General features: G+C 42.2%; 1 protein-coding gene across 1 annotated transcript in view; it reads right to left on the bottom strand.

The window, feature by feature from the left end:
• Positions 1-24,007, bottom strand: part of CCDC74B (coiled-coil domain containing 74B) — a 440,825-nt gene that overhangs the window by 105,061 nt on the left and 311,757 nt on the right. The window lies entirely within an intron of this gene.

The following is a 24,007-nucleotide window of genomic DNA, read 5'->3' as shown; positions in this document are numbered from 1 at the left end:
TTTCTATACAGTGATCCAAGCTTCTTATTGATGGTCTGTATGATTTTGTTGACCTGTAGATCAAATTTGAGATTATTGTCTATGATAACCCCTAGCAGTTTGCTGTGATTATCTGGGGAAATAGAGGTACCATTGTTAGATGTGACAGAGAATGAAAGTGTGGTGGATCTACTAGTGGGAGAGAAGAGTAGAAGTTTAGTTTTATTGGGGTTCAGAAGAAGGCGTTGGTTGGTGAGCCAGTTCTCGATAGTGTTAAATGTATTTTGGATTAAGATTTGCAAGTCGGATGGGGAGGTGGCTGAGCAGATGAGAGTGGAATCATCTACGCATTGAAAGCAGGTGGCTTTAGGGATAGCAGTGTGGAGGTTGTTGATAAAAATAGAGAAGAGTAATGGACCTAATATGGACCCTTGAGGGACACCAAGTGTGAGAGGTAACTGGCTGGAGAGTTTGCCCTGCCATAGTACCGCCTGCTGTCTACCAGTCAGGTAGGACTGGAGCCACTGGATAGCAGGCTTGTTGAGGGAAATAGATTTTAGTGAAAGAATGAGAAGTTCATGGTTGACCATGTCAAAGGCTTTTGATAGGTCAAGAAAGAGGGCAGAGGTTAGCCTATTGTCATTCCTGTTTTAGGAATGGTCTAGAACATATGGTATTCAACATTTTGAAAGTTTGAATATATAACATAGACCCTTGAAATGCACCAACCAACTATTTTAGATCATGTGCCAATAATAACTAAAATAAAAATGCAACGTAATGAAATAAAAATGAGACACTGGTACTTTCCCACCTATCGGTTGAAAAGACAGGAATTTAAGGAATGAGTTTTAGAATTAATTCAGGAGCTACTAGAGAAAATAGAATTTCCTTCTGAAAATATAGCTAGGGAGTGGGATAAAATTAAAGTGGAGTTTAAAACTAGGGTGGAAATAAAGCAAGGAGAGATTGTTAAGAAGTGACAATAATTATTTAGAGGGACTGACAAATGTTAAAAGTACTGCAAAATAGAGGGAATCCCAAAAAAGAAACGGAGCAACTGCAGAATGCTAAACAGAAAATAAGGGATTACCTCGATAACATGCACAAGTTTAGAAAGATTGCTGTTAATCAACTGTTTTTTGATAATAATTCTAGGGCACAAAAACTTTTACCATAACGACTCAGGCAACAGAAAGTGGAAAGGGCTGTCACCAAGCTTAGGGAGCCTATAAGAAGGAAGATAACAAGAGATCCTGTAGAAGTATTAGAAATATTTTGGAAATTTTATGAAAGTTTACATAAAGAAAAGAAATATGGAAATCAAGAAACGGTAGAAATGGAAAAGTTTATGGAAGAATTAAATATGCCAAGGTTAAAGGTAGATGAGGCTCAATTACTAACAGGATAGGAAGAGATGAGATAAAAATGGCTATGTATAATCAATCTACACACAAGTCTCCAGGAACAGATGGTATTCATGTGGAAGTTTGGAAGATAGGAGAGAAAAGACTGATAAATACCTGGAAGGTTTTGTTTAACAGTATTTTAAGAGGAGGAGAAGTATCAACATCCTGGACGAAGGCAGTGGTAACAGTAATACCTAAAGAGGATAAAGATCCATCGGATCCAGCTTCATACCTATCCCAGGCCCTATCCCTGTATTCTGTCTCCTACAAGCTTTTGAGGGGAGATCTATGCCTGGCATACAAGGCATTGTCAGACCCCACTCTGAAGGACCTCCTGCATATCCACAAAACAAACAGCACCAGAATTACCCATTCTAAAGACTTAAACCTTGCCTGTGATATAAACAGGTCCTGCTGGAGAGATAGGTATGTATCCCACAGATGGCTCCCATCCATGTGAAGCAGAGTTCCTCCCTAACCCAATTAAAGTGCAACTTGGACAATTGGATGGGAAACCATAAATGAATCCCTGGTTTGGCACCTATGTCTCTAATGGACACAGGTAACTTCTGCTTGAGTAGAGGAACCAGGCAGCATTGTCCGCTTTCCCCTTTGTTGTTTGCATTATATTTAGAACCACTGGCAAAGAAAATAAGGGCCTCTGAAATTCAAGGATATAATTGGTATGGTAGTCAAGAAAAGCTTGAAAAGAGACCAGTTGGCACATAGAGACCAGTTGGCATAATGGTTAAGGTCTTCACCTCCCATGCACAAAGTACTAGGTTCAATCTTGACCTCTGACCAATGCCTGTTTGGTGTTTGCATGTTCTTCTTGAGTCTCCATGGGATTCCTCCCATGTCCGAAAAACATGCTGAGAGTTTCCATCTCAAACTCACCAATGAATGGAGCTGTAGGCGGCAGCACAGACTCTACATGGTGCCCTATCAGAGCCCTATAGGAGAAAGAGTTGTACAGACCAACTGCTTTGGGCATCTACTGTGGTACGCAGTATCTTCAAGATAGGAGAATAAGGATCACAGACAGCACTCCGTGGCAGGGCTAGCCACTCAGTGGTGTAAAATATGTCTCTAAGTGATTCGATCATGCTGACTAATGTCACCAAAATGGGCATGGGTACTTACTGCAGATAAGTGGGTTGAGGACCCAGCCTACTCCAACCTGGGCCAGCGCCCCATGCTAAAGGTAGGAGGGGTATATGTGCCCTTATTGGCTAGTGTGTGCCAGCCATAAAGCCCAGCAGCCCTGGGTCAATAAGCTACTGGCCGGCCGGTGTCTAGTTGCCCAGCCTGGGTTACCTCGGGTAGTTCTATTGAGTGAAAGCTGGACGTAAAACTAACCAACCTGCCAAACATGAACTGAGAATTGCTAAGCGTAATGCAGGTTCACTGACAAGATGCAACTTGGAAGTGGATGACATGATGATACAAAGGAGGCTGGATATCCTGTGTTTACAAGAGACAAGATGGAAGGGCAGTGCAGCAAAGCCACTTGGCTTGAGATCCAGACTCTACTACTCAGGAGGGGGACAGGCTAGAAATGGTGTAGGAACTGTGGTGAGAGAGGCTTCAGAAGGCAGTGAGGAATATAATCAGAATTAATAACAGACTCATGGCAATCAGACTCCAGTGTAATGATAGGGCAGTATTCATAATCTCAACCTATGCCCCACAACAGGGTTATGATAGTGAGGAAAACAGTGCATTCAGACAGCAGTTGCAGGATCTACTAGATAAAGCAAGACAACATGAATTGGTGTTGATAATGTGTGACTTAAATGCACATATTGGGACAGACAGAAAAGGATATGAGGACTGCCTGGGTCCACATGGGTGAGGCAACAAGAATAAGGAAGGAGAAGCCATTCTAGACTTCTGTCTGGTAAATGGCTTAATAGTAGCCAACACATGGTTCAGAAAGAGAGACAGTCACAAGATCAGATACAAGAGTAGCCAGCATGTGACTCAGGTAGACTTCCTCCTAATAAGGAAAAGGCACTGGGGTAGAATCCATGATTGCAAAGTCATCCCCAGAAAAACAGCCCACAGCATAAACCACTAGTTGCCACATTCAACTGCAAGCAGTGGTCAGAGAAGGCTCTAAGGTCAACAGAGACCAGGCAGAAGACCTGGAAGTTGACTGGAGAAAAAGTACAGCAATTCATAGAATTACTCAGGGCTCTAGCACTCCAAGAAGAGGAGGAAATAAGTAGAGTTGAACAAGAATGACAGCGCTTAAGAACAGCATGTGTTAGGACTACAGAAAAGATATGTGTCTGAGCCAGATATGGAAATAAGGTACATAAGGAAAGCTGGTGATGGAATACAGAGTTCCAGGAAGTCATCAAAAGAAAGAAGGAGTGCAGGAAGAAGTGGGAGATAGAAAAGACTGTCCAAGCTAGGAAGGACTACTGGTTGGCTAACAAAGAAGCTAAGAAAGAAGTTACAATAGCAAAGAATAGGGCATCGGAGGCAGTCTACCAACTTCTGGAAAGTGACTCAGTAAGTGGCACAAAGAAACTATATCAGGTTGCAAGACAAAGAGAGAAAGATAAAGAAGATGGTCATAAGGGATGCCAGCAACAACCTGTTCACCAGTCCACAGGACATCAAAGGCAGATGGAAGGAGTATTTTCAGCAGTTTCTGAATGAAGAAAACCCCACAGAAGCTGTTCTGCCCCAGAAAGAGCATACAATGAGAGAAGAGAAGAAGCCCATTCTAGAAGAAATAAGAACAGCACTAATGAAAATGAAGTCAGGGAAAGCAGCAGGCTCAGATGAGGTCACATCAGATATGATAAAGCTGCTGGGTGAGATAGGGGAGAATTGGCTCCTGAGGGTCCTCATAGCAGTGTGGAGAGAAAGACGTATCCCAGATGACTGGAGAATAAGCATACTCGTGCCAGTGTACAAGAACAAAGGGGACATCCACAACTGTGGGTAGTACAGAGGCATCAAACGTCTATCACACTCCATGAAGGTTCTGGAGAAGGTGATTAATACATGGATATGCAGAGTAGCAGAATGTAAGATGGGAGATGAGCAGTTCAGATTCAGATCTGGATGCAGCACAATTGACCCGATGTTTGCAGTGAAATAGTTACTTGAGAAGAAGCTAGAGATGAGGAGAGAGCCCAACTGGGCATACCTAGACTTGGAGAAAGCATAAGACAAGGTCCCAAGAAAGCTGATCTGGGCAGTACTGCAGTGGTTTGAAATCCCAGAAACATTGGTAGAATTAATGCAGGCTATGTACAAGGAACCAATGACTCAAGTACGAACACTGTTCGGCCTCACAGAAGGGTTCCCAGTGGGAGTGAGTGTACATCAGAATTCAGCTCTGAACCCACTGCTGTTCATGCTGGTGATGAACTATATTAACAATCAGGTTGGAGGGGACATATTAACAAAGTTACTGTATGCAGATGATGTGGTATTACAGGCAGACTCTGAGCAAGAACTTCAGCAAGGATAGGAGAATGGAATGCAAAACTAAAGACATATATAATGAAACTAAGCACAGATAAGACAGTGGTATTGGCAGCAAATTGGAGAAATCAGAAGAAGCTTAGTATAGAGAGAGAAGGGAAGACAGTGGAACAGGTAAACAGCTTCAAGTATCTGGGAGAGGTGGTTGAGGAGAAGGGAAGTCTGAATGAAGAGGTCAAAGCTAGAATCAGAGGGGCTGCAGTCAAATGGCATAGAATGTCAGGTGTAGTCTATGACAGAAGAATGCCAAAAAAGCTGAAAAGTAAGGTGTACAAGACAGTGGTGCAACCAGTAGTACTGTATGGTACGGAAACCTGGGCAGTAAAGGCAGAACAATTGAAGAAGACAGAGGTGGTGAGTAATGAAGTGCCTGAGAAGGGTGGTAGGATGCACACTGGTGACAGACGAAGAAATGAGGGCATAAGAGCAGAAGCCAAATTACCTCCAATTGCAGAAAAGATCAAAGAGAACAGATTGCAGTGGTTTGGAAACGTGCAGAAAGCATAAGACAATCTGATGAGGAAGATTTGGGACAGACAGGACGAAGGTAAGAGGAAGCAATGACATCCAGCAAAGAGGTGGATGGATTGTGTGAAAGAAGATCTGCAACAATCAGGCATGAATGTTGAAGAAGGCAGGAGTGTGGAACTGAATCGAGAGAGTTGGCAACAGTTAACACAATATCCCAACCCCATGTAGAAAAATGGGAAAAAAGGGGGCTGATGATGATGATGATTACTTTATACATGACAAAACCAGAAAGGGACATTACAGTGTTGTGGAACATTTTAAGACAGTTTCAAATCTTTTTGGGATACAAAATTAATGAAGCTAAAACAAAGACAATAGCCGTAAACTATGTACCCACCCACACAAGTTAGTGCAACAATAACCATATTTATGGGGACATGGCTAAATGAAGTATTTAGGAGTATGGATTAGAAATTACTCCGTTGTGACAGCTAAGGATATGTGGGAAGAGACTAAACAGAAGATAATACAAAAATTGAGAAACTAGAAGCTTTGTTATATGAATATAGATACTAAGGTACAAGCAATTAACATGTTTTAGTCCCTTTAGTCTTATACACATGGCAGGCATATTTTTATCAACCAGAGGAGAAGCTGTGGATAGCAATTAAAAAAGAGTTAAAGAATTTTACCTGGGAAGGGAAGGGAAGAAGGTTCAAGTGGGATAACCTGATTCTTCCAATACAACAAGGCAGACTAGATTACCCAATTTGAGAAGGTATTTTAGAGCAACAGAGTTAAGGCTCTTATACATAGCACAAGCAGAAAAAAAGAAGTTATGTACTTACCATAATGTTCCACGTGTGTTGTCCATTTTCGCCTTCATTCTTACTAGGTTGGGTTTGGATCCGATCATCGGATCCGTCTCGGCCTTTATTTTCAAGCTTAAGACACTCTGCCAGCTCGTGGCTATATCCCTATTCCCAGCAGGCACTCGAACCATCTCCAGATCTTGTTTTCCCTAATTATAAAATTATTAGTATTCCAATGAAGACTCTAGAGGCTGATGAAGAAGGACAGAGGTCAAGGTAAACCATTTTGTATATACCAGGTCTTCTAGGACTAAAAGTAGGGAAGGGGGAAAGAGGGTGGGATGTAAGAATGAAGGCAAAGATGGAAACACACATGGAACATTATGGTGAGTACATAACTTCTTTATGTGATGTTGGCCTATCTCGTCTTTATCCTTACTAGGTTGGGACAGCGTCCCTAGCACATTGAATCTTGGGTGGCTCATGGGAGAATATTCATCAGAACCATGGATCCAAAATAGGCTTTATTCCTGGAGGCCAAAACAACTTTGTAATGAGTGATAAAAGTATGTGGTTTAGCCCATGTTGTTGCAGCACAAATGGTGTCAATTGGCAGCTTAGCCAGAAAGACTGAAGAAGTTGCAATGGCTCTTATAGAATGGGGCTTAACTTTTTTGGAAGTTCCTTATTTTGAGATTTGTAGATAAAGGTTACACAATCTGAAAGACATTTAGAAAGTATTACTTTAGATACAGGGGATCCTTTCTTTGAATCTGAAAAACAAACAAAAACTGATCACATTTGCGGAATTCTGCAGTTCTATGTAGGTAAAAACATAACTGTTTATGTACATCCAGTTGATGTAGCATGTATTCTGCCTTGTTTTCATAATTTGGGAATCAAACTGGCAATTCTATAGTTTGGTTCAAATTTGACTCTGAAGCCACCTTAAGTAAAAAGGAAGGGTTTGCTCACAAAGACACCCTGTCTTTATGGAAAAGCAAATATGGGGGCTTTATGGACAAAGCTTACAACTCTGACACCCTTCTAGCAGAGGTGACTGCTATCAAGAAAATGCTTTTTTAGGTCAGAAACTAATTCACAAGACGATGCTGGTTCTAATGGCAGAAAACCTATGTGGGACAGGATGAAATTTAGGTCCCATGGTGCTAGAGGGTATCTGATAGGTGGTCTTAATAAGAAAGTACACTTGAGAAAAGCTTTCCATAGTTTATGAGACATTATATTGAAGCCTGAGTCTCCCAAGTGAAAATTCGAGATTGCTGCTAGCTGAACCTTAATAGTGGCTGCAGATGCATGGTCACATTGAAAAGTTTTGCTAGGAAAGCCAGAATTAAACTAATGGGAGCAGAAAAGGGATCAACATGATTATTGGTAGCCCATGAGGAAAATCTTTTCCATTTGCTTTTATAGATCTTCCTCGTTGAAGCCTTATGAGAAGAGATTATAATGTGTTTAACTGAAGAAGAGAAGGTTGGAAAACTGGCTATCACTGGAATTGGAGCAGCCAAGCTGTCAGTTTGAGGGTCTGAAGGGATGGATGGAGCATTCCTGATGCCCGAGTCAAAAGGTCTGGAATTGGGTCTAGAATCCATAGCTCCTCCCGAAGATGAGGCCACAGGAAGGGGGACCAAATCTGGCAAGGCCAGTATGGAGCGATGAGTATCAAGTCCCGTCCTAAAAAACTGGCTTTCTGAAGGACTTTGGGAATTAGAGGAAAGGGAGGAAAAGCATAGAGGAGGTCCAGGGGCCAATTGTGAATGAATGCATCTCTTGGTGACTCCCCCGGAGGGGGGGATGAGGGCAAAGTAGCTGCTGCATTTGGCATTCATAGATGTCGCAAAGATGTTGCAGCAAGGCTGGCCCCATTTTCGGAAATTTTTTTCTGCTATCTCCGGTTTCAGGAACCACTCATGAGGCATCAAAATTGCTCTGCTTAGCTTGCTCGCTATCATGTTGGATTTCCCCAGGATGTGCACTGCTGTCAGAAAACTTTGGGAGGAGGTTGACCACTGCCATACTCTCAGGGTCTCTCAACAAAGGGGTTAAGATCTGGTTCCTCCTTGTTTGTTTGTTTATATACCATACAACTGACATGTTGTCTGTCTGGATTGCAATGGTTCCCAGTGGAAGAGAATACTGGAATGCTTGCAATGCTAAAAGCACCACTCTCATCTCTAGGACACTGATGTGCAAGTGGGCCTCGTGATCCTGCCAGGTGCCTTGGACTGTTTTTCCCAGATAATGACCCCCCATCTTATCTGAGAGCTATCCCTGGTCATTGTGGTCACTGGTTGGGCGAGAACGAATGATCGAACTAGAGTCTCTTGAGAGGAGTGAAGCCACCATCAAAGATCCTTCTTGCAGGTTTCTGTTAGGATAATTTTGTGAGACGTCAGAAGTTCTTGCATCAACCACTGAGTGGATAGCAACTGGTGAAGAATTCTCATATGCCAACATGCTAGGGGAATTAAAACTATCGCTGCTTACATGATACCCAGAGCTTTTAGGACCATCTTTGCCTGGGCCTTTTTCCTTCTCAAAAGGCACGTCACCTGATGTCTTAGAACTTGGATCCTTTCTGGTGGAAGTTTTGCTGTCATTTGTGTTGAGTCTAATTCTGCCCATATAAATACCACATGCTGAGAAGGCACTAGGCAGATTTTTCGTAATTTATTGTAATCCTTAGGTGGGAGCAGAGTTGCAAGGTTGTATCCCTGGCTTTTATTAGCAGATGCCTGGTTGTGGTGGATAAGAGCCAGTTGTCTAAGTATGGAAACACCCGGAATCCTAGACATCTCAAGTAAGCCACTACTACTACCATACATTTGATGAACACTCTGAGGGCTGTAGTGCGGTCAGAGGGCAGAGCTCGAAATTGGTAGTGACTGTCCCTCAGCTGAAAGCACAGATGTCTCCTGGATTGCCTATCCATTTTTATGTGGTCGTATGCATCCTGGATATCTATAGAGCACATCCAATTGCCTTTTCCCAAGAATGGGAGTATCGACTGCAGTGTCACCATCTGGAACTTGGACTTTTTTACTAATTTGTTTAGAATACTGAGATCCAGAATTGGTCTCCAGTCCCCTGTTTCCTTTGGAACTAAAAAGAATCTTGAATAAGTTCCGGATCCTATTTGATCTGCGAGGACTTCTTGGATGGCTCTTTTGTCTAGCAACTTTTGAATTTCTAGAGTTGCCTGTTCCTTTTGACTGGGTGGAATGTCTGGAACTTTTTCTATCTTTGGGATGGGAAGGGAAAAAGGGATTGTGTAACCTCTGGATATGATGCTTTGTACCTATTTGTCTTTTGTCATTTGTTGCCAAATTCTGGGTACAAAGAGAAGTGACCCCCTACTGCCTCCACAGTTGAATAGTTGGGCCTCCATTCAGGAGTGCTGAAAGGGCCTACCAAAGAAAGATTCTCTGTCACCCTGATTTTGCAGACCCCCCTCTGCCCTGAGGTTGACGTCTTTCATTATTACTTCCCCCCCTGCCTCTGCAAGAAGTTTTACCACATGCATCCTGAAAAGATCTCTGTGATTTCCAGAACCACATTTTACCATTACCTCTCTGACCTTTAGGATAAGGTCTAGTAGGCATGGAAAAACTGACTCCTATGGCAGACAGAGTCTTTCCCTCTTGTTCACACCTAATGAGTGTGTCCTTAACCTTAGGCCCGAACAAAGACAAGCCGTCAAAGGTGGCGTTTACAAAGGAAGACTTAAAGGGTTCTGTGAAGTCACATAAGAGCATCCAAAGGAAATTCCAGAACCCGCTGCTCTACTAGCTCCATCAGCTGCATATGATATGAGCCTCATGGATGCATTAACTAGTGAATTTAAGGTAGTGAGCTGAGAGGATACCTTGTCTGTAACCCCTTCAGCTTGCGAACCTTGGAGGTTATCTCCTAGCTCTTCAAGGAGATCTCTTTGCAGTCTCATAAAATGAGTGAGGTAGTTCAGTGATCTAAGAGAAAAAGCTGCTGAAGAAAAAAATGTGCTTTCCATACCTGTCCATAGTTCGAGACTCCTTGTTCAGGTGAATTGGCAGAAGATGTCTCTAAGAGTTCCTTCTTAGTGGCCGCCGCCACCATCTACTGGGACTCCCTTGGTTAGAAAAGCCTTGCCACAGGGGGAGGTAATAAATTTGTTTGGCCTCCTAGGAACAGGTTCCATGGAATCTGGGGACTCCCACACCTTTCGAGAAACCAGGTCCATGAGCTCATCGCAAGGTGGAGACACCCAAGAAGTAGAAGGGTGAGATCTGAAAGCCTTCAGGTATACGGACTCCTCTGCTGAAGGGTTGGTGGACTTCCAGCCACCTCTCTGCTTTAGCATTTCCAGGACGTCTCCAAAGACGACATCAACAGGAGGTGACCATGGCGATTTTTATGACATCAGAGCTATCACAGAAAAGAACTGGAATGGTTTTATGATTAAGGCTTTGGGGCAAGCTCCAATGGTTGTACATAAGAAGAATATTTGCTTGAAAAACTTATTGGAGAGAGAGAATAATTTTAGTCAAGAAGGAAGGATGTCAAAATGTGAATAATGCATACAGTGTAAATATATTTACGAAACTAATAGTGTGCAGCTTGGTAATTTTGGATTGATAAAACCAAAGAAAAAATATTACTATAGTAGAAACACTGTGGTCTACCTGGCTCTGTGCCAAAATTGTACGTGCTTTTATGTAGGGAAGACAAAAAGGAGTCTTAGAGAGAGAATTTACCAGCACTATTATGATATAAAGAAAACAGATCTCAAGAATGCCCTATATAGGCATATAAGTGAACATGAACAACATATTTTTAAATTCTTAGTTATTGATTATGTCGATATGGATCAGAGGGGGGTGGGTCTTTGGATGACTTTCTTGAATTAAAAGAACTGCAATGGCAGCTCAGGACTAATGCTATTATGTTTCCGGGCTTGAATGACTCACTTTCTTTAAGTAGTATTTTAAAATTAAAAACTGCCTTTGCCTTGTAAACTAGTGTTTTCTGCAGCCCCCCCCCCCACACACACACACATATATATATATATATATATATATATATATATATATATATATATATATATATATGTATGTTAAATGAACGAACAATCATAATGTCGAGTACAACATACTCGAAACATTATGATCGTAAGTTCAAAACCTCAAATCCTTAAAAGCCCAAAACAAACAAAATCGAAAGATTTTGTTTGTCCTACACTTCCCCTACACTAACATACAAAACACACACATACAACAAAAGCATACAAACCCTTACACACTCACATAATTCAAACACTAACACACCTACGCTAACACACCTACACAAACAGACCTACACAGTCACACGCTACACTGACTAGGATAGCTGAACAAAACATTTCGGAACTCCAAATTTCGGCATTTGGAGTGTCCGATTAAATGTACGAGTGATCAAATGTTGTTGAGTATGTTGTACATAAACATTATGATCGTTCGTTCATTTAACATAGACCCTATATATATTATAAGGCATTAAGAGTATTTTGTTAGCATTATATTGGTATCTATTTATTTAGTTGTCAATATATTGGTTACCATTTTTTTTGTTTCTTATTTGTTAATTTATTTGTTGTTCAAAGTGCATTCAGGTGTCTGTTCAAGCATGACAATGTTTGTTACTAAACAGAACGTGGCTTGGGGGGTACTTAAGTTGATTTTGTACAGCAACTTTTATTCTGAAGAAGTCTCTTTTACTTGAGATGAAAGCACTTAAATTATATTCCAGTGGTTCTTGGCTTGGTTCTTCTTTATCATATTTTTCTATTGGTTTGCTTTTAGTTCATTTGTTTCTATTGCCTATGTCACGTGTGATAATTTAATAAAGATGTTTATTGAAAAAAGAAAGAATAGCAGTACATTCAGTCAACATACCAGAGCCTGACCACATTCATCTCACAGTGTACATCTAATGTATGACTCAGGCTTGAAGGTGTTAGGTACACAAGGGATGTACGGGTGTGAATTACCTCAGAACCTATTTGCCCCAGACCAAAAATTGCAGCTGAAGGAGAGGTAACTACATGCATATGTACATATCCACTTAAAAAAGGAAAAAAAATAAAGAAGAGGTCCACCTTGGCCAGGAAAGAACAGGACAAGACCATAGCAGGAGAAAAGGGTGGGATATAATGCTGCAACAGTGATCAGTAGGACATCTACTGCATGGTAAATTCTTACAAAACTGGACTATGTCCTTTTTAAGATCACAGTTGTGGTATTACTAACTGACGTGAGAGTACTAAAGCTGGTCAGGGGGAAGAGAGAGGAAGAAGGTGCCAAACTGTGGTCAAACAAACCTTGCAGAATGGACCTAGAAAATCCCACTCTAGCCCTAGAAAACATATCCTGCCTGTTATTCTTAGTAAAAGTGCAGAAAGAGGACCAACTAGCTGCTTCAAGAATAGTTATAAGAGTCTAAGCCCTTGAAGAAAGCCTGTAAAGACACTACTGCTCTGGTGGAGTGATCCTTAACAGAGGCATAAAGCTGTGTTCCATGAAAGATGTGAAAAAAGGAAATGGCTTTAGAAATCTAGGTAGAAATTGTTTCTTTAGAGAGTGGAAAACCCAATTTCTTCTCCTGAAAGAGGAAAAAGAGCTGGTCTGATTTCCTAATGTCCTTGGTTTTGTCTAGGTAAAACTTAAGTTGCTTATTCACATTCAAAGAAGGAAGAATCCTTTCCTCTGTGTTCTGAGAAGAAGGAAGGAAGGAGGGAAGATTGATGAATTGTTTCTAGAACAGCTCATTAACAACCCTGGGCATGAAAGAAGGATTATTTCTAAGGGTAACCCTGTCTTACTCCTAATACCTTGGTCCTTTGCCAGTTTTTTCCCAAAAATTCCAACACCCTCCTGCCTATTTTCAGTACCCTCAATTGCAGTCATCCCTATTGGCAAACTCTACTTTCACCATTATCATGCTTGTTTAGTTCCTAGAATACCTTTGGCTACTTCATGAAGATAATATTCTGTATGGTTGTTGTTATTCTCCTTAAGGATGTGCATCCAAAATCCCATTCACGCCATAATTCTTGAATCCTGCCTCATCATCATCACCACTTTCCAGTTTGAATCATAACCTTCTGTTTGTGTTATATATATATATATATATATATATATATATATATATATATATATATATATGAGCCTTAACAGTGTAAATTGAAAATATCCCTGCAAATCTGATAATCCTAAACCACCTTATTCTATTGGAAGGATCAGATTATCCCATTTAAATCTTGCCCCCTTCCTCTCCCAGAAAAATTAATTCAACTCTTTATTAATTATTGTTCACAACTTCTCTGGTTGATAAAAATGCGCCTGACCTATATATAAACCTAAAGGGACTAAAAACGTTTTTACAGCTTGTATTTTATTATCCATATCCATAAAAAATAGCTTCCAAGTTTTCACTTTTTGTATTATCTTTTGTTTAGTCTCTTCCAACATATCCTTATTTGCCATAACAGAAAACGTTTTAATCCCTTTTTAATCCATACAACTAAATACTTCATCTTATTGTGCCCTCATAAATATTCATGTGTGGGTACATAATTAACAACTATGGCCTTTGTTTTGTCTTCCTTAATTTTATATCCCAAAAATGTTCCAAAACACTGAAATGTCCTTATCTCAATTTATCATGTGCAAAATGTTATCCTATACAAATAAAAGCAACTTTTCTTGATTGCCATAAAAAGAAGCTATGTACTTACCATAACATTTCATCTGTGTTGTCCATTTTCATTCTTCCTCAACTGATGCATTCAGATCTGAGCCCTCAGATCCAACTAGACCACTGCAAAAGCTCGTGGCAACTTTGAATTCTCAAGCTTCTCCCTTACCCAGAATGCACCGACCCCCATTATCTCACATCTTGTTTGCAGACTATAGCAGAAAAAAATACTCTTATGTAAGGAACATTAAAAAATATATAGCAGAAAGAGTAAACAAAACTATACCTGGAGCTCTACAATGCAAAAAGTAGATCCAAAAAATTGCTCTTCCAGAAAAATTAAGGTTGGGGGTTGGTGTGTGGGGAGTTGAGGAAGAATAAAAATGGACAACACAGATGGAACATTATGGTAACTGCAGATGAGAGTGTGTATGTTCCTTTAAGAGCTATTCCAGTCAGTGTGCACATGCATATACGTACTGAGCATGTGCAAGCAAGAGTGCCATTTTGTAGTGAGCAGCCGAGGTGTAAGCATGCATGTCTGTAGTAGTCAGTCAGTTAGTTCGTTTAAGTTTAATGCTACCATTCTCCATCCTGATGTGTTTGTGTGTAATGTTGTGTCTTTCGGCTTTTCCCGGTTAGGGGTCACCATAGCGGAACTCCGGTCTGCTAATGATTGGTAGTTGATTTTTACGTGCTGAGTTACCAGCCCTGATGCACAACCTTCAACGAAGGTATGCCCATTCACGCATGTCTCCACGCAGAAGACGCCCTAGCTGAGAATCGAACCGGACAGCATCTTACTGTGAGGCGACAACGCTCATCCAGCCTCTTTGTCTTATTCAGTACACACAAGAAGAGTGATAGTAAGTACATAACTTCTTTATTTGATGTTGTCAATTTTCATGCTGTCCTCAGCTGAAGGGACAGAGTCCTCAGTTACCTAAATCCCAGGGTGGCCTCAAGAAAGGATATTCCTAAGCACCATTGAGACAAATGATGCCCTACCCCTGGAAACTAAGTCCAGTTTGTAATGAAAGATGATAGTGTGAGGGGAAGACCAAGTTGCTGCTGCACATATGTCATGCATGGGGGCTCTTGAGTGAAAGGCTGAGGAAGCTGCTATTGATCTTGTTGAGTGAGCACATAGTTGTTTAGGTAAAGGCAAGTTCAACTTGTTGTGAATAAAGGAAATGCAGTTAGTAAGCCATTTGGCTAAGGTAACTCTAGACACAGGTTTGCTCAATTTCCTCTCAGAAAATGAAACTAGTAACTGATCTGAAGTTCTGAGGTCCTTTGTTCTGTGTAAACAGAAATGCAGTTGCCTATGTACGCCAAGTAAATGTAACAAATATTCACCTTTGTTTGTATAATTTGGGAAAAAAAAATGGAAGATTAATGGATTGGTTAATGTTGGACTCTGACACTACTTTGGGCCAAAAGAATGCATTAGTTCATAATGTAACTCTATCCTTATGAAAACCTAGATATGGAGGCTTCACAGATAAGGTCCGAATCTCTGAAATTCATCTGGCAAAAGGAATGGCCACCAAAAACAAAGTTTTCTAAGAAAGAAATTTGAGATCGCAATCATGTGCAGGTTTGAAGGGAGGAAGGATCAGAGCTTGCAGTACCATATTTAAGTCCCACGGAGAAGAAAGATCTTTAAAGAGGGTTCTTAACAGAAGTGTGTCTCATAGAAAGGTTTCACAAAGTTTATGGGAAGTAAGTGAAGAGCCATAAAGACCAATATGGAAATTAGAAATTGCTGCTAATTGAACATTTCCTGTTGAAGAACTGGCTCCATGATTAAAAAGCAATGTCAAGAATCCAGGATACTATGAATTGGTGCAGAAAAGGGGTCCACATCATTTTGAGTGCCTAGTGCACAAATCTTTTCCATTTGCTAGCATAAAGTTTCCTTGTAAATGGTTTGAGGGAAGATAACAAAATTCATCGGGCAGGTGATGAGAGCATAGGTTGTCTGGCTATTACTGTAAATGGAGAAACCAAGCTGCTAGCTTGAGAATCAGGAGGTCCGGATGTATCATGCTTGCCGGGTGAGACAGCAGATCTGGAGCTGGGTCCAGGATCCAGGGCTGATGAATCAAATGAGGCCACAGGAAGAGGAACCAAATCTGTCAAGGCCAAAACGGTGCAAAGAGGATGACTTTGCTCTTCAACCTGGCAGCTCTCTGTAGAAACTTTGGGATCAAAGGAATTGGGGGATATGAATAAAGCAGATTGGGGGTAGCCAGCTGTGAAGGAGACCATCCCTTGGTGATTCCCCCTGTGGGGGAATTAGGGCAAAGTAGCTGCTGCACTTGCTGTTCTTTCAGGAAGGACTCAAACAGATTGCAATGTGGCTGGCCCTACTTGCAGAAAATCAAATCTTCTACTGTCTGATGGAGGGATGACTCATGAAGTCATAGAATGTACATGTTCAATTTGTCCACTAGCACATTGGACTTCCCCGGAATGTGTGTTGATATAAGAATGGAGGATACAGCTCACTGCCATACTCTGAGCACTTCTCAACAAGGAATACAATTTGGTTCTTCCTTGTTTGTTGATGTACCAAACGAATAACGTGTTGTCTATTTGTATCGCAATTGTTCCCAAAGGGAGAGCATTCTGAAAGGCTTGCAATGCTAAAAGCACTGCTCTCATTTCTAGAACACTGACATGCAAATTTGCCTCTTCAGGGGACCATGTGCCTTGGATCATCTTCCCTAGGTAGTGCCCAGCTGGAAAGCATATGTGGTCATTATGGCCTTGGGCTGAGAGGTGATGAATAAATGACCTTGTAGAACCTGATCTGAATGAATCCACCACATCAGATCCCCTTTGCGTATGTTGGTGGTTCATATTGGAGCCAATAAGGGGAGCTGAAGAATTGACCATTGAGAGGTCAGCATGTATTGAAGAGTTCTCATGTGAAATCTGGCTAAAGGCACTAATATTTTCTCTGTCACCATTTGTCCCAGAGTCTGAAGGACCAAAGAGGCTGAAACTCTGGTACTGAAAACTATCTTTTCCACTTGTGTTCTTATTGTCTGAATTCTGGAAAGGGAAAGTGAGGCTACTGATGATTTTGTGTCGAGCAGTGCCCCTATGAACTCTAGGCTTTGACTTGGTTCTAATTGAGATTTTTTTGTAGTTTATAGTTATTCCTAGTAAAGTACAAGTTTGTATCACTTTTTCTCTTGCTTTGATGAGCTGATGCCTGGTCGGGGCAGAAATGAGCCCGTCATCTAAGTATGGACACACCCGGAATCCCTGCAGTATCAAGTGAGCTGCTACTACTGCCATGCATTTGGTAAACACCCCGGGGGGGGGCTGTACTGAGACCAAAGCGCAGAACTCTGAACTGATAATGACTGGCTCCCAGCTGGAAATGTAAGAACCTTCTGGACCTCCTGTTCATTTTTATGTGGTAGTATGCTTCCTGAAGGTCTATCGAGCACATCCAATCATCCTTCTCCAAAAAAGGAATAATGGACTGAACCATGACCATCCAGAACTTGGTCTTCCAAATAGATTTGTTTAAGATGTTGAGATCTAGAACTGGTCTCCAGTCCCCTGTTTTATTTGGTACTAAATAAAACCTTGAGTAAGTTCCAAATTCTATCTGGTCTGGGAGACGTGTTGGATGACTTTTTTGTCTAGCAGCTTTTGTATCTCAATTGTTGCTTGTTCCCCTGACTGGGTGGAACATCGGGAATTTTCTTGAATTGGAAGGACAAAGGGAAAATGGTATTATATAATCTCTGTAAATGATCCTCTGCACCCAAGTATCTGTTGTTATTTCTAGCCAGGCTCTCTGGTGCAGGGACAGATGACCCCCGACTGCCTCCAAAAGTGGACAGCTGGGCCTACTTTCAGGAGTGCTGAAAAGGTTTACAAAAGAACAAATCTGTGGACCCTTGGTTCTGCAGGCCACCTCTGCTGCAAGAACAGCATCTACAATTGGAGCTTCCTCCTCTGCCCCTGGGGGAACTTCCTCCATGTATATCCTGGGAGGCAGCTTGAGATTTCTTGAACCACATTTTACCACCATCTCAATGATTCCTCGAAAAGGATCTTTGATGTGTGAAAAAAACATGCATCCATGGCAGAAAGGGTCTTTCCATCCTTCTCACACCTAGAAAATGTGTCTTTTACCTTGAGACCAAAAACTAATGTGCCATCAAAGGTAGCATTCATGAACAAAAGCTTAAAGGGCTCCACAAAATCATACAAATACATCCAGGCGTGTCTCCTAATAGAAATGCCTGAACCTGCTGCGCTTGAGGTTCCTTCTGCTACATTAGAAATGACCCTCATGGAAGAGTTGGATATGGACTGTAGGGTAGGCAACTGAGAAGTGACAGATGCCGTCACTCCTTCAGAAACTGTTCCTGAGAGGGTGTCTGACAGCTCCTTAATCAGGTCCATTTGTAGTCTTGTGAAATGTGCCAAATAATTCAGTGACCTTACGGCGAATGTTGCTGAAGCATTGACATGCTTCCACAATCTGTCCATCACCTGTGACTCCTTGTTGAGGGGACGAACGAGGAACTTTCTTCCACAAGTTCCTTCTTAGTGGTTGCCACCACAACATGGCATCTACAGGCACACCTTTGGACCAAAATTTTCTATCCTCTGGGGCAGTCATAATTTTAATTCCAAACACCAAACAGGAACCAAAATTAATATAGACACATAAAATCCAGCTTTGCCACGTAGATCTATATTATAGCTTTATTCTGGTACCTCAGCTTATCACCTTCTCAGCATTCATAATTTTATCAGGCTTCCTGGGGTTGGGCACAGTGGTGTCAGGATCCTTCCATGCCCTCTGAGAGACCAAATCAATGAGCTCATCTGTGGGCAGGACCATCCAGGAAGTAGATAGACCAGTATCAAATACCTTCAGGAGTACAGATTCTTCTGATGACAGGTTGATGGGCTTCCAACCACCTCTCTGTTTCACAATTTCAAGGATGTCTCCGAATGAGACATCATCAGGAGGTGACCATGGAGACCCTTTGCCCTCATCAAAATCTGTAACTTCGGTGACAGATTCAGGGGAATCTAAATGCTTCATCTTGCACGTCCTCTTCGTAGGGACCTCCTCGATAGGAGGTATCAGAAGAGGAGGGGACTTTTGGTACTGGTTGCCCCTGTAGAGAAGATAGTTGAGGCTCTAGACGCAGAGGTGGAATAGATCTAGACTTGGATCTCAGGGGGTAGACACCATTTGAGTCAGAGGTGCAAACAGAGCTCCCTCCAAAACCCTACAGGTAGACCATCTCCGAGAGGGATAGGAACCTGGACAAGCCCATGACCCTGTAACTACTCTTGTCCAGATACAGATTTGCTGTATCCAGGACTGTTTGTAAGCTTCTGAGCCCCCAAGCCTTTCTGTGTTGGAGGGAAGCCTTCTAGCTTATCAGTGGGAGTGGTAAGGACTAGGTAGCCTATCTACCACAAGAGCAGTTGTTTCTGGCCCAGAAATTGTAGCTTATTGGCTGTTTGGGCAGTTTTTTCCATCTTTTTCAACTTTTTGCTTTAAAAGCCCCCATTTGCACTTATTTCCCACCTTTCCTGTAACTAGTCTAGTCCAGATATAGATTTGCTGTATCCAGGACTGTGTGTAAGCTTCTGAGCCCCCCCAAGCCTTTCTGTGTTGAAGGGAAGCCTTCTAACTTATCAGTAGGAATGGTAAGCATTATGTAGCCTACCTACCACAAGAAGAATGGTTTCTGGCCCAGAAATCATAGTTTATTGACAGTTTGTGCAGTTTTTTCCATCTCTTTCAACTTTCTGTTTTAAAAGCCGGCATTTGCCCTTGTTTCCCGCCTTTCCTGTAGCTTGTGTAGTCCAGATACAGATTTGCTGTATCCAGGACTGTTTGTAAGCTTCTGAGCGGTGCCAAAGTCTGCTCTTCAATTTTTCCATTAGAGCTCCTAGTTCTCTCCTCCCCTGCACTTTTACTAACTTATTAGTCTAGCACTTTACCAGACTACTTGTAGCAATTATTGTAGCACACAAAAATGCTACCAGCACTAAACGTTCTCCAAGGAAACAGCTCCAGTACTTATTATTAATGCCCACCCCTCCAGGCATGTCTAAAGGTCAGTCCCCTGTGCTTTCTCCTATTAACCTGGTGAACATGGGCATCCTAAGGCAATGTAGCACCTGCCTCATGTACACTGACAATCCTCTCCTCTTACCTCCCAGCACTCAGACTTGTGAGAGATGCACTTATATATCCAAATTGGAAGCTATGCACTCTCCAGCCAAGACCAGGATAGCTGATCAAGAGGAGAAGGTCAACACTTGCACCACATCACATGGAACACATAGCCCTCCGGAACACACACCATCACTTCCTTCACACAAACCATACACCCCCCTTCGCGGTGGCTCTTAATAAAAATCTACCCAAACAGCAGAGACCTCCAAGGCAGAAATGCACTCGACCATCACAACACAACACTAATCATGAGACACAAAACTCTTCTAAACAGTGTGCCACTCAACCAAAGCCCCTAAGGCAAAACAGCATGCCCAACACAGTCATAGGTGACTTGATAGTGAGCCACACAGATGTCCCACTCACTAGGTTGAATAAGGAGAAAGTAACAGTCAGCTGCCTGTCAGGTGCCAGGATCCACCACATAACACATGCACTCAGGTCCCTCAACAACAGGTATGAATATGACTCTGTCATTGTACATGTGGGTATGAATGACCTGAGACATACCTCCCTGGACTACATGAAAAGAGACATGGAGGAGCTATTGGATTATGTAGCCCAGGCAGGTATAACCCTAGCCCTGAGCAACATCCTACCATCACCTAGAATGATACCACAGTATAAGCAGAAAATGATTGATTTCAACAATTGGCTAAGTTTCTAGTGTCATTCTAAGGGGATCCAGTATCTGTCTGCCCAGGATGACATGATTGACAGACCTCAATGCTTTGCCAGAGATGGCCTGCATCTGTCACCCCTGGACTTCTGAGTACTGGCCAAGGCTCTTGCCACCCCCATAGTGCCTTATTCTCATACTGGGCGACAGACAGAAATAGACTTCTCATACATGTCAAGCAGAGCACCACACTGGACCTCTTCAAGAAAAATCTTGATGAGTGGATGGGAAATAGAAAATTCACCCCAGGGATCACTCCAGTGGCTTTACTCGACAGAGGCACTGGGAACTAAGGTCGGGTGGCACAATGTCAGGATAATCCTATGAGCTAGGCTTGTAAAGGCTCCAGGGCCATTAGTCTAGCACACACCTATGAACCTATGATAGCTGCTCAGAGGGCAAAGTGAGAACCAAGCTGAACATTGCCAATGCTCCGAGATTCAGAGATGGCTCTGAAACCCTTACAGTCAACTGCAGCATCTCAGAGCCAACGGGGTAATAGTGGCTCTGAGATCTCTGCAGATCAGACTGGAGCTCAGAGCAAGTCTCAAATCCGAGGATACAAAGATTCTCAGATCCAGTATAGATGGGTCTGGACGACTCGGATCCAAGGGCTCTGAAACCTTGATAGGAGTCAAAGGAGGAATTGATAGTGGAAATGTCTTGGATATACAGGCTTCCTGATTTGATGGGATAGGAGCCGAGAAAGGGGAAGGCTGACTCTGTGCTGAGAAGATCTTTCTCACCAGCCTCTCCACATCCTCTCTGGTCAGACTTCTAGAAGAGTGGGAGGATACAACCGATGGAGATTTAGGTCTCTCCAAGAAAGGGGAAGGTATTCTTGAGGGAACTGGATCCAGTGATGAGGAGTACCTTGTTCTAGGCAAAGTAGACAAACCTGGTTTTAGTGTCTGATATGAGGTCTTCAGATCTGATGAATCTTTAACTTTCAGAGACTTCACATCTGAAGAAGCCATTGGACCCAAGGACAGCTTTTTAGAAGCTGAATCGGTGGAAAGGGACAGATCTGAGAGTTTTGATTTCTTCTTCAATGGATCCGATAAAACCATAGGATTTGAAGAAGTTCTTTTCACTGATTTCTCTGAGGACTTGGAGGAGGCAGAAGAGGTGCTCGCATGAGACATTTTTCTAGGCTTCTCTTTAGATGCTCCAGAGATAGCCTTGTCAAAGGAAGACGGCAAGAGACTCTTTAAAATAAGTGTATTCCTTCGATCTACCAATGCTCTAGGGTTAAAAGCATGGCAGATCGCACAGTTTTCCTGGAGGTGAAGATGACCTAAGCAAAAAAAACACACAAAATGTGAGTCAGAAGGAGGCATTTTCTGACAACACTTTCCACATTTTTTAAAACCCGCCGGACTTTTCTCCTTTACAGCCATAAGCAAACAATTAGAAAGATACAGAGGATATTCTTGACACCATAGAATGAAAGGATGCCCTTCCCCTGGAGACCAGATCCACTTTGTAATGAGTAATAAAGATATGTGGAGTAGCCCAGGTTGCTGCTGCGCATATTTCATCCATGGAGGCTTTTGAGTGGAAAACAGCAGATGTGGCTATTTCTCTTGTAGAATGCTCTCTTACTGGAGGTGGTAATTGGTGATTTTTTTTATTAGAGATAAAGTTAATACATTACCTTAATCATCAAATATGGAGGTTTTGAAGATAAGACATGAATCTCTGAAATTCTTCTTGCAGACATAATGGCTACCAACAAAATGGTCTTCCATAAAAGAAACTTCAAGTCAGAAGTGGCCGCAGGTTCAAAAAGGGAATAGACCAAGCTCTGTAGAACCAAATTAAGGTCCCAGGGAACAAGAGGATCTCTGTAAGGTGGTTTTAGTGTGGAAGAGAGGTGAAGAAGAGAGTACAGGCAGGATGGAGTGGTTGGAGAAGAGTGTCATTTGTGACAGACGAGTACCAGTAAGAGTGAAAGGGAAGGTCTACAAGAGGGTAGTGAGACCAGTTATGTTATATGGGTTGGAGACAGTGGCATTGACAAAAAGGCAGGAGTTTGAGCTGGGTGTGGTAGAGTTAAAGATGTTAAGATTTGCAATGGGTGTGATGAGGGTGGACAGCATTAGGAATAAATATATTAGAGGGTCAGCCCAAGTTGGAAGGTTTGGAGACAAAGCCAGAGAGGCAAGATTACATTGGTTTGGACATGTGCTGAGGAGGGATGCTGAGTATGTTGGGAAAAAGATGCTAAGGATGAAGCTACCAGGAAACAGGAAACAGGGAAAGAGGAAGGCCTAAGATAAGGTTAATGGATGTGGTGAGAGAGGACAAGCAGGTGGTTGGTGTGACAGAGCAAGATGCAGAGGACAGGAAGAAATGGAAACAGATGATCCGCTGTGGCGACCCCTAACGGGAACAGCTGAAAGAAGATGCTGATGTTCCCTTTAGAAAAACTTTACACACCCTATGTGAAATTAAAGAATGCTCTTCAAGGGCATCATGGAAGTTAGAAATCGCAGCAAGCTGGACTTTGATGGTAGAAGAAAACGTTCCCTGTTTGAAAATTGTAGCCAAAAACTCCAACACCTTTTCAACTGGAGTGGAAAAGGGGTCAATTCCATTATCATGTGCCCAAATAGAGAATTTTTTCCACTTACTGAGATAGAGTTTCCTAGTGGAAGGTTTATGTGAAGCAAAGTAAATTTTTCTAACTGGAGAGGATAAATTTGTTTGCCTGGCGATAACTGGAATTGGAGAAACCAAGCTGTAAACTTGAGGTTTTACAGACTGGGGGTGAACTAGTCCCTGTGGATGGGACAGGAGATCTGGACTGGGGTCCAGAGTTCATGGACATTGAAGTAGGTGAGGCCAAAGAAAGGGAACCACACTTGGCGCCAGAATGGGGCAATGAGGATCACTTTGCTCTTCAACCTGATGGCTTTCTTCAAAAAGAACGGTATTAGTAGAATGGGAGGAAAGGCATAGAGAAGCCACGAGGGCCAATCATTAAGGAGAATGTCTCTCAGGGACTCCCCCTGAGGGAGGATTAGGGCAAAGCAGATGCTGCACTTGTTGTTTAGGACTGATGCAAATAGGTTGCAGCAAGGCTGGCCCCAGCGACGAAAAATGTCCTTCACTACCTTGGGACTGAGAGATCAGTCATGAGGCAGGAGTATGCATCTGCTCAGTTTGCCTG

This window comes from Protopterus annectens, chromosome 4.part0 (genome assembly GCF_019279795.1).
Source record: "Protopterus annectens isolate FY-2018-M chromosome 4.part0, PAN1.0, whole genome shotgun sequence".
Classification (NCBI taxonomy): domain Eukaryota; kingdom Metazoa; phylum Chordata; order Ceratodontiformes; family Protopteridae; genus Protopterus; species Protopterus annectens.
This window is presented reverse-complemented; position numbering and strand designations above follow the sequence as displayed.